This window comes from Rhipicephalus microplus, chromosome X (assembly GCF_043290135.1).
Source record: "Rhipicephalus microplus isolate Deutch F79 chromosome X, USDA_Rmic, whole genome shotgun sequence".
Taxonomy (NCBI): Eukaryota; Metazoa; Arthropoda; class Arachnida; order Ixodida; family Ixodidae; genus Rhipicephalus; species Rhipicephalus microplus.
The window spans coordinates 218,670,502-218,681,628 of NC_134710.1; the positions used below are offsets into that span (position 1 = coordinate 218,670,502).

An 11,127-nucleotide genomic window follows, 5' to 3' on the forward strand; every position below is an offset into this window, starting at 1 on the left:
CCAGGAGAGCAGTGGGGGCCATCCTGGGTCTCCCCATATATTCCCCGCGGCAGCGACCCTGGCCGAGGCCCGAGAGTGGTGTCTGTCCTTGTGCATGCTCCAGCGTGCGCAGGGGAACATGGACCGCCTTCATCATTCCACCGACGGCAAGACCTTCATGGAGCGCCTTCACAGTTAGCCGAGATCACGCATTGGCACTCTCTGCGCACTCTGCCACCAGATTGTTCCAGAACCGCATCTCCCGGTGGCCCCGCCCCGTCACCGGACACCAGAGGTCCACCTCTCCTTGGATGCATCAACCAATCACCAAACGTATTTTGAAGCCAAGCAACAGGCCGCCATCTCCAAGCTCCAGGAGCAAATGGCAGGCCGCCTCCAAGTATTCACCGACGAATCCGTCATGCCATTAGGAACCGCAGCGGCTGCTTCTGTCATCCCATCCCCGGGCCGTTAGCAAGCAGTGCCTACTACCCTTCCCGGTGAGCTCGACAGCAGCGGAGCTGGCGGGACTACGCCTTGCAGTAGACCTGCTGGCTCAGAATGTCCCTGCTGAGCCAATTGCAGTCTTGCGCGACAGCAAGGTTTCCCCGCAGACGCTGCCCAACCACCGCGTGCAGGGCTCACCAGGAGGCCTTTCTCTTCGTGTGTAGTCTAGATGCTTTGAGTCTCGACAGCTGGGAACAGCTGCTTGTCATTGAAGTCTGGACTCGATTCTATTGATGCATCACACGCTTCCGCGGCTGCTCACCACCTTTCTCAACGTCTGCGTCTAATGACGTATGGCACTAAGAACCCGTTCTTGCAATCTTTGTCTGACTTGGGGTGGTGACCGTCGCACAGCGTGCATCTATAATTGCACTGGTGAACCTTATCTGGGTTCTTGATCTCGAAAAGAATTGCAGATGGTTTCAGTAGGGTTCAGACAGACGTCAGACTAATGTCCCAGCTTTTTAAAGACCAAACAAATGTCGATGTGCTCGCGCTAAAGGAAGAACTGAAAGTGAGGGACCATATCTCACTTATCTCGGCACTTTTTATCTTTCTAACGCAATGATGATTGTCCCAGGGTCTTTTTTTCTCTGGGCCTGCAGAACCAGCGGGTCTTTCGAATTCACAATCTTTCGCGCCACAATGTCCTGGATATTGCTTACGAGGATCCCTGAAATTGCTCCTTTAGAAGTGTCGTGGGGTACCGTGGCCTACGTGCTAACCTCGAAAAATTTGCCTCTAATGTCAATTTTCTTGACCTATCTTGAATCTCTGTCTTTGTCCGGAGTGCTTTCCACTATAATATTCTCTTTGAAGTTTGATTAGATTATGTCCCGTATGGCCTTTTTTCCCGCATTGCCGCCTGTACTATTCCATCAGCCACGGCTACAGCACCAATTCTCGAGATGTCTAAACCTCCACGGGGTAGTAGCACAATTTCGCTAAAGTCCTTGGAGAGAGCCCACATGCGTCCCCCTTGCGCGATCTTGTGCTCGGTGTCATTTCTACTACGACTGGTTCGAGTATCTCCCCAAACGGCAGCCTTAGTCGAACCCTTTGCCACGGGAACGTTAACCGCGGTAAGCTCATTCCTTGAGCGTCTCACTTCGACTTCGTTCCAACCCATGTAACCCGGGCAATCCTCTGGAGAGATGTCTTCTCCATCAACTTGGTATTCCATCGTCAGTGGCCGCTCCTTGAATGCGGAGAGCGTTGAGTCACGTAGCACCGGGCCGGTGCATCGGCAGCAATCGCCTCCAGAAGTTAGGCTGAAATTCTTCAGTGGAAATTTTGTGCAAATATGTCCCAAAAATTGGTTAAACATCAACTCACCAGAACAAAGGTATTGTCTACTAATTCCTCGAAAGCTTAGGCACACGATCAAATAGAAAACTCGGAAAATATCAGTGGTTTTCACAGTAATACAATCTGGAAAGCAGGAGCCAATCTTCTCTTGTGCACACTACACTCGGCTACAACTTTTCTTGGCCCTGAAGTGAAAGCTACGGAGGCAGAGCTTCGGCACGTGTAGCACTACGCGAAGTAGTCCGTATTAGCACGCGTGGAGAGGTAAAGGAGAAAAAAGAGCACGTGCATGCATAGTAAGGGTGGTCACGCCGACCACCGAATTGAGCTCGATCATAATATGATCCATATTTGGAAATTCTGGGTCTGAACGGGGATCGAGCTCGAGTCGTTCGCATGGCAAAAGGTGTTCTACGTCACAGCCACGCGTCTGCTTGTGAAAAGATTGAAAATAATTTCCCCTGTTTAGAAAATCAGTGAAAGTAACTTACATGCTTTACAAGCACACGCGTTCTGTATACATGCTTCCAAATACAAAATTAAAAACGTTGGAGACCCTAAAGCTTCGCCTTTAGGAGTTAAAAGCGATACTAATATCCTCTTCATAACGTGTACTTCAAACACTATAGGTGCATGAAAGATTTTCGACTTGCTCAGTACCTACTACATGACCTTTAGGGAATAGACGCAGTAGCGTGTGTGCCTTCTGTAGTGGTTGTCCTGCTTTAAACCATGAAGCTATCATAATAATCACATGTTCTGAGGCGCACTGGCAATGGGTGCTTCTACCAAGCATTATTACTGCAATACTTTATGTTTATGTTGCATTGTGAGTCCTGGACGCGTGTGTTTCTAAAGCATCAAACCTACTTTCACTTCATTTCCAAGCAGAAGAAATTGTTTTCACTGTATTCACAAGCAGACACGTACGTGACTGTGTGGTAGAACATGTACTTGCCACGCAAACAACCCGGGTTCAATCACCCCTCGGACCCAACAATTTTAATTCGGTCCCCACTCTCAATCAGGATTTTATCATCATTTAGCTAATTTGCATAGTTCCCGACATTTCATTGATGCATAAGATGATTTTTCACTCACAAACAACGACGCTGACCCTGATATTGACGCCGGAATTTCTGCGAAACAAGCTCGTTAGCGCTATCTCGTTAATATTGCCGTTATAATGTGTGGTAGAAGCGTGCATTGCCATCGGGCGTCACAACATATGATTATCAAGACTTCGTGGTTCAAAACCAGTCACCGACTACAAAAGGCACACATGCTGCGCCCATTTCACTAAGGCAACCTAGTGCTGCACAGCAAGTTCAAAAATATTTTATGCACTAAGTGCACAAAGAATGCACTTGGGACAAGATATCGCTATCACGTTCAACTCTATATGCAAAGCCTAATGAGCCTCATAACAGAAGGGCTGCTGAACTTTCATTTAAAATACGATTCTTTTTATACAGAATCAGCGTGAAAAAAGCGAGCTTACAATACCAGAGCAGCGGTACCCATAAACAAATGGTCGACAAGTTGGCTTAATTGCACCTCAATATTGCGATTGACTGCACTTGGCCAATTGTGAACGAGCGGCACGTGGAAAGTGCGAAACTCAGGTTCCTGAAAAGTGCTTCTACATATTGTAATTTAGCGCAACTTGGTGTCCCTAGAAATGCCCACTCATTCAAACGCACGCTTTCACTCATTCGAGCACGCTACCACTCAAGAAACGGACGCCAGACCAAAACTTCTTTAGTGGTAGCGTTTGTGATTGTATGAGTGTTTAAGAAAAAGGAGTTAACGATATAGACAGCTCAGTACTCTACTATGGGAGTGTCCCACTTCGCACTTGCACAATGGAGTCTTCCTGTACTTGGTAATGGGGATGCCAAGTAGCGGCGAATTACTGACGATATGACGAGTTAGCAAAAAGCTCAGCAAAAAGATATAGTAAGATACGGCAACTGCAAATTTTTAAATTTCGCATATAGTTACTGTATATGCTGCTACCTAAAGGTAGCGTATACTGTATTTCTAAATTTGCTCTACGTGCTACGCCATCTAGCGCCTTACTGGGAAAGCCCTCCCTCCCCCTTATTCCAGCGAAGTGCTTGCTGACGCTGAATATCAAGCCTCACTCTTGCAGACACTGCAGATGTCAAGGTTAACATCTTCTGTATCAAAATACTACACTAAGGTACATACCCTGGACATAAAGATCGTTAACGCTTACATACCTTGAAGGCTCACGGTGCTAGCGCTCCATCCCTTTGCGTATGACAAAAGGAAAAAAAGTCCAAGAGCTGCCCTTCTGTGACCAGCTATACTATTACAAAAGTTATAATCGTTGATAAAACCAGAATGCAGCTTGAAGCCGAAGATCAATTAAATGCATGCGCTTAATATCACTCGAACTGCCGCTAAGTGTTTTCAGCGTTCAAACTCGAATAAAAAACTACGCATCAATGAAAAACACACGATACGTATATTCGCTGTGTCACGACATGCAACGTACAAAACAATATGGAGAAGTTTAGAAAAACATAACTGATATAAAAGTCCGCTGATGGAACATGCAAGAATTCAAAAGGTGTCAAGCCAAAATCAAAACGCAAATGTAAGTTAAACAAGAGTCCGGTTGCGGCAAGGCTTTAAAGAAGTTTAGGTCACGACGTTCCTGGAGACCGGTGTCGAATAGACGACCAAGGGGGACCTCGATAGCATTTGAGCAATATGGCGTGCATTTGTGCGTACTTCGAACATTTGCTCACCGTACGTGCCGTAAGACGTGTCCAGGCTGTGCAAGAAACCGGAGAGCTGTGAATCGTCCAGCTTGTCTTGAAAAAACAATTTTCGAATCTTGAAAAAGGTCACCCCCGTAAGCAAGCTGTCGCTTCCCGCTTGGTGTTGTAATCCGACTCTTTCGATCTGCAGCTGCCCAGACACTTCCTGCAGGCTTCTCCTGAGGCTTCCGCAACTCTTCATTAGGTACATGATATCGTAAATTCAAGGAAAATAAAGTTTTAGCGTCTCAAAGAAATCTGTCTCAGCCACGGGCAGGTTTTCGCCGGTAAGCATCTCCAACAGGTAGCCGAAGTCGTAGCCACTGTGAAATGTGAGCCACTTAAACTCGTCAGATAGAACCAATCCTGAAGTTATGAGTAACTGGGCAAACTCAAACGGTTCAATGCGTTCCTCTTCATGCCTGTGAAAACTTATACCGGACTGGACAAGGAGGTCAATCGAGTCTTGCGCGAACGTGTCTTTCGACAAGCAACACTTGAAGGAGAACTGCCAGATAGAGATGTGTTCGGGCTTGTTGCCATGCTCGTCGAAAAATGTGATGCCCAGGTGGATAATCTTGAGAAAGTTCACATTGAAACTCACATTTGGTCTTATTAGTCGGTGAGGCTTCGGAATATTCCAACGGGCTGCGTTACGACGCCAGAGAACTCAGCATTCATTGCGATATAGCTGTACCTCTTGACCAGGCACCTGATGGTGTAGAACTCTTCCTTGAGGTTGGAGGCCCAAACATCGCGGATTTCGCAGGCCCTGTCGTCTATGGACAAGGCGCTTATACTGGTACCATCAGAGCTGCTGCTACTGAAGCTCAACTTACTGAACGCTTCACGTACACCAGACACGGTTCACTCGCAGCGGGTCTTCGAACCTTTGCTGCCAACAAACAAGATGCTAATGGCGATTCCTTTTCAGTTGACCTTGGTGCTCGTGCCTTTTTAGAAACTGAGCGCTGGGTAACTGGTGCGTTACGATGATTATGATGATGATGGTGATGATGATGCCTCCACTGTGGCTCTTGCCCACTCAGGCGGATTGGTCCAAATATAGGATAGGAAATTCGAGGCCTTTTGAATGATACCTAATCCTAACAGAACGAGGATAAGCACACGTAAATACAGAAAGAGGGCAATATTTTTTTGCCATTTCAACCAGACAGAATAATATGTATCTCATATTGAAATTGCAGTAATTTTGAACACGTTTAAAAATTGATGTTTAGAATTTGCCTCATAATATTATAATAACAAATATGCAATTTAGAACTTAGAGGCCCATTGGTTTTGTTTCACGAAGATAACTGCAAACGGGATTAAAGTCATTCCTGTAGCTGTAGCCCACAACCGAAGCACCATAGGAGAGTATATTCTCAATGGGGAAGGGCAGCCCAAGGTTCGTGAATGGGATGACAAGGAGACGTTTTTTTTTAATAGACCGGAACGGCTACATGACAAAAAATAATGGTCCATTGATTCCAGATCGGAACAAAAGCTGCATAGGGGAGATATTCCAAGACCAGCCCTCTGTGAATATAGATTCAAAGGGGGCACACGGCATCGCAGTCTTGTTAGCATGACTTCTAGTTGTCCAGTATGACACCAGCCGGATTTCCATCTTTATCTCAAATGTCTAAATTCAGTGCATGGTGTTACTGATTCCATGGTGTCATCCCTGAGTGCAAATTTTCGATATCTTATAGCCGTCATACTGGACAGCACCGGAAGCACAGAAGGTGTAGGGTGATGTCGTGCCCACCTCATGTTTTTGACGTCACTAAAGAATTGTTGTTCCTTCCTGCCTTAATGTATTCTAGTATAGTTGATCTGCTACATTTAGTCGCTGGAGACGTAAATCAGAACCCAGGTCTCGCTATTGCCGATCTGTCGCGCTCCATGGCTTCGGTTCTGGAATACGTTCGCAGAGTCAAGGAAGGTCAGAGCGCTATACGGTGGTAACTTCAGGGCGTAAAGGAAAAACAGGTTGCGACTGACCTTGAAATCAAGAGTTTAAATGAAAGGGTCGGGACACTGGAAGCGGCCTACTCTCCGGTCGATCCTAGTTAAACAAGCGCTTCAAATGTTTCTGACATCGTCAATCAAATAAAAAGAATAACGTCGCGGTGCGATGATACCGAAAATAAAATGCGACGTTTTAATATACTTTTTTTGGCATTGAAGATGATGAGAAGGAAGATTGGACGGCAACTGAACTAAAGATCATATCTTTCTGTTCCAAAAATCTTGACATCACAATGACTGGTTCACAATTTCATAGGGTACATAGATCAGGTCGCTTTGCTTCAAACAAATGTCGGCCTATAATAGCAAAATTGACCGCCTTCAAGGACAAGCAAAATATTCTGGCTTCCACCCGCAAACTTAAAGGGTCCAAATTTGGAATAAGCGAAGACTTTTCACCCTCAACACGTCAAGCAAGAAGGAAATTGCTGGAATAAGCCAGGGGAAAGGCTAAACCTTATAGATTATCGGTTGATAAGCTCCGAATTGATAGAGAGACATGCGTTTTTGACTCCTCCACGAACTCTGTTGTTTATCTTCACGATAGCTAGAGAAAAAGAGGAATAAGTGTGGTCGTAGTAAACCATCGAAACCCACCTCCACTTCTCTGCTATCAGTTTTATTCACTAACATCAGAAGTCTTCTACCGAAATGCGACCTAGTTTCATCCTTCCTTGAGGACAGCTGTCCAAAGGTCGTAGCACTTACAGAGACTGGCTTGTGCCCTATTATCAGGGACAAGCAATTGCTGTTTGATAAGAACTACACCATTTATAGGCGTGACCGCACACATAGGAGAGGTGGAGGGGTACTGCTAGCCATTAAGAACGACATTGCATCATTCATAATTGATACGTTCTCTGATCTGGAAATAGTATGAGCAGCATGTAGGGCTCACACCAAGAACATACTAATAGGCGTTTGCTATCGTCCACCCGATGCTAGTCCGCTATTCCAAGATGATTTGTGAAAGAGCATCTCGGCCGCAATCAAGGGATGTCCTACGGATCACGTGTACCTTTTTGGTGACTTTAACTTACCCAATATCGACTGGCCCACTTTATCATCACCCTGCCAAACTTCAACTGATTTTATTAACCTTTCGTTGGATTTCAACTTTTCACAAGTGGTAAACAGACCCACACGTGGTACTAATGTTCTAGATTTGGTGCTAACCACCGCCATGATACGATAGGCACAATCAAATACTGTGACGGTTTTACTGACCACAATCTCCTGCAACTCACCATCCACAAACCGGTACCAAACATTCGTAACTACAATAGAGCGGACTACATGGCATGAACAATGAATTAGCGGCCTTCTTCATCAGTCTTTTATACAATCTTTCTCTCTTCAGTCTGTGGCTGAAAATTGGCTTGCATTTAAGAACAAAATGTCAGAGTTGGTGGACAGGTATGTGCCTCTCATCTCTATTGCTCACGATAACAAAAATCTCTGGTTCAGTTCATCACTTCGCAAACTGCGAAATAAAAAGAAGCGGTTCTACACTGCAGCCAGACCTTCATCCAGCGCGCCTTCCTGAGAAAGGTACAATACATGCCTGAAAGTATATTCATCGACTATATGTTCCGCCAAAAACAAGTACTACTCACATGACCTATCCTCCCTCCTGCAGTCAAACCCACGAAAGTTCTGGCAAACCATATCTCCTGGAAATGAATCGCGACAACTCTGTCTTTCCAATGACTACAACACACCACTAAGAGATGAGCAATGCTCGCACGAGTTCAACAAACTTTTCTCGTCAGTATTTACTAAAGAAGATCACCTTAATGTGCCTTATGTTCCAGATTTAGGTTGCCCTTACATGACACCAATAACGGTCACTGAGGATGGAGTTGCGTGTCTCATAAATAACCTTAAACTATCAACATCGGCGGGTGTAGATAATTTAAACGCTAAGATATTGAAAAATACCCTACCGCTTTCTAGCGAAATACTATGCATAATATTTAATCAATCACTGGCGACTGGACAATTACCTAAAGACTGGAATATTGCCAGGGTTATTCCGGTATTCAAAGCTGAAAAGAAATTTCAACCAGACAACTACGGCCCCATCTCCCTAACTTGCATTTCCTGTAAAATGCTAGAGCACATAATTGCATCACACATCTACCACCACTTGGGGACTAATAATTTCTTTTTCGTAAATCAAGATGGATTTCGTAAAAATATGTCAAGTGATACGCAATTGTTTGAACTTACTACTGACTTGCACTTTAACGTGGACAACAATCTACAAACCGATAGCATTTTTCTTGAATTTTCCAAAGCTTTTGACCGGGTCGCCCATGGTCGTTTGTTTTCCAAATTAAATTCCCTTGGACTGGACTCTGCTAGCTTATCTTGGATTAGAAATTTCTTATCATCTCGCCAAGAATTCACCGTAAATAATAACTGTGTTTCTCCCTTAGCTGATGTAACTTCCGGAGTCCCTCAAGGTAGCGTTCTAGGCCCTTTACTCTTCCTTGATTACATTAATGACCTGCCCAACAATATTTCCTCAAGTATTGGATTTTTCGCCGATGACTGTATCATTTATAGAAAAATGACATCTCCCGAGAAATACCACATCCTGCAAAGTGAAATTAACCTTATAAATATGTGGTGTCGAAAATGGCTCATGGTATTGAACTCCGGACTATGTAAACTCATTTCTTTCACCCGCAAACAATCGAACTCTGATTTTTCCTACGTCATTAACAACTCTGTCATATCTCGTGTTCAGTCATTTAAGTACCTAGGGATAATCTTGACTCACAATTTTCATGGCACCCTCACATTACCGCTCTCTGTGCTAAAGCATCTCAAACGCTTGGATACACTCGTCGTAACCTCCGTAAATCACCACCTAACATTCGCAAGTTAGCGTACCTTACCTTCATTCGCCCACAGTTAGAATTCGCCTCATCTATTTGGTCCCCTTATCAAGACTACTTAAATACCACCTTAGAGCTTGTTGAAAACCGTTCCGCTCGTTTTATTACCGGAAATTACGAACGAAAATCTAGTATCACTAAAATAAATCTCTAACTTTCGCTGCACCCTCTTTAGGTTCGCCGGTGTGTTTCCCTTTTATGTCTGCCTCATGGATACCTTCAAAACACCAGGCCTCATTCTCTCCCTTTGAAAACCCCACTGCGCATGTCTAGGCAGCTCCATATTCGTGGCAGTTTCGAGCGCATATTCGGCAACACAAAGGCGTTTACTTGTTCTGCGCAGCCACACGCCATCCAGCTTTGGAATGATCTACCTAGTGATATCAATTCGATCACAAATCGCAAAGCCTTTCACTACCGCCTACTCGAACATTTCATGCGTGCGTAGTTATTTCTTGTTCATTCTCTCTAGATGTGTTATCTTATGTATAAAATTGTTTAACGTTGTATAATGTTGCATTGTAGTATTGTAAAGGCTGCCAACATTTTCTTTATTTTACAATCACTAACTGTTCATGGTAATAAAGTTCGCGTTTCGTGCACGCTCTTCCTTTGTTTAGTTTTTCTACTGGGGTGTTACTCTATTGCTTTTCTGGCAGTCGTTTAGATCACAGTGCACTTTCCATATTGTGCCATCTTGATTTCATCTTTTTATATTTGTCTCAAGTCATGTTTTACCATGTATCGCCCCCCTTACACAATGCTCCAACTAGGAGCCTATAAGGTATTGTGAATAATGCCATTCCAGCTAATGAGCCCGCCATTTCATTTAACTCTAACCCGCAATGTCCAGGTACCAATAATAATTTTAGGAGCTTAAGCTGTGGATGAATTGGCGTAAGGAATGTCCTTAACGCATCTGATTGAGATGAAACTGTCAGTGACGTACATACGGACAGGGGGTCTAAAATTATTATAGCAGTGTGGGTGTACAAAGTTACTTTTCGTAGTGCTAGAACAATTGCCAAAAGTTCAGCTTCAAAAACAGGTGTAAAGTCTGGTAGTCTTACTGAAAACGACCTGTCGAGTGGAGAAGAGTAAATACCTACTCCTGCCTTCTCATATATTACTGAAGCATCAGTGGCTTATACATTATTTGTTTCCACGTTTGCAAGGTAATCTTGCAAGCGGCTATTTAGGACACTGTGTGATTAAAATTTAGGCTTAAGAAGCACTGCATCTGCTCTCTCCTACACTCTCTCGCACCACGTGCTTGGTTGCTAGAGGAGAGGTTAAGCACGCGCCCGCAGCTGCTGCTATGGAAGAGGGGGTGAAAGCTGAAAGTGTCGTTTGCCACGCACAACGCAGGATGCTTTTAAACAGCTGAGTAATAAATGCATTCGCATTTAAAAATGACACCTCCATCTATCAGGAGATCGTTGCGGGTGACCCTGGACGCAGTGATTGCCTACTTGTGAAGGCATCGGACTCATGGTCTCCGCCACCAAGACCGAAGCCTTGCTGATCCATCCGCTGGCGGCAGCACGACGCTACGTGAAACATCTGAGATCCGGCAAACACTGCCCCCTTGGAAGCTG

The 11,127-nt window shown here is 44.6% G+C and overlaps 1 protein-coding gene and 1 pseudogene across 1 annotated transcript in view; one reads left to right on the forward strand and one right to left on the reverse strand.

Annotated features, from left to right (window-relative positions):
- The window catches only part of LOC119187546 (large ribosomal subunit protein eL14), a 223,761-nt gene that overhangs the window by 8,473 nt on the left and 204,161 nt on the right, over nucleotides 1-11,127 (forward strand). The gene's annotated exons all lie outside the window — the stretch shown is intronic.
- Nucleotides 4,389-11,059, reverse strand: LOC142775183 (CCR4-NOT transcription complex subunit 7 pseudogene; annotated as a pseudogene).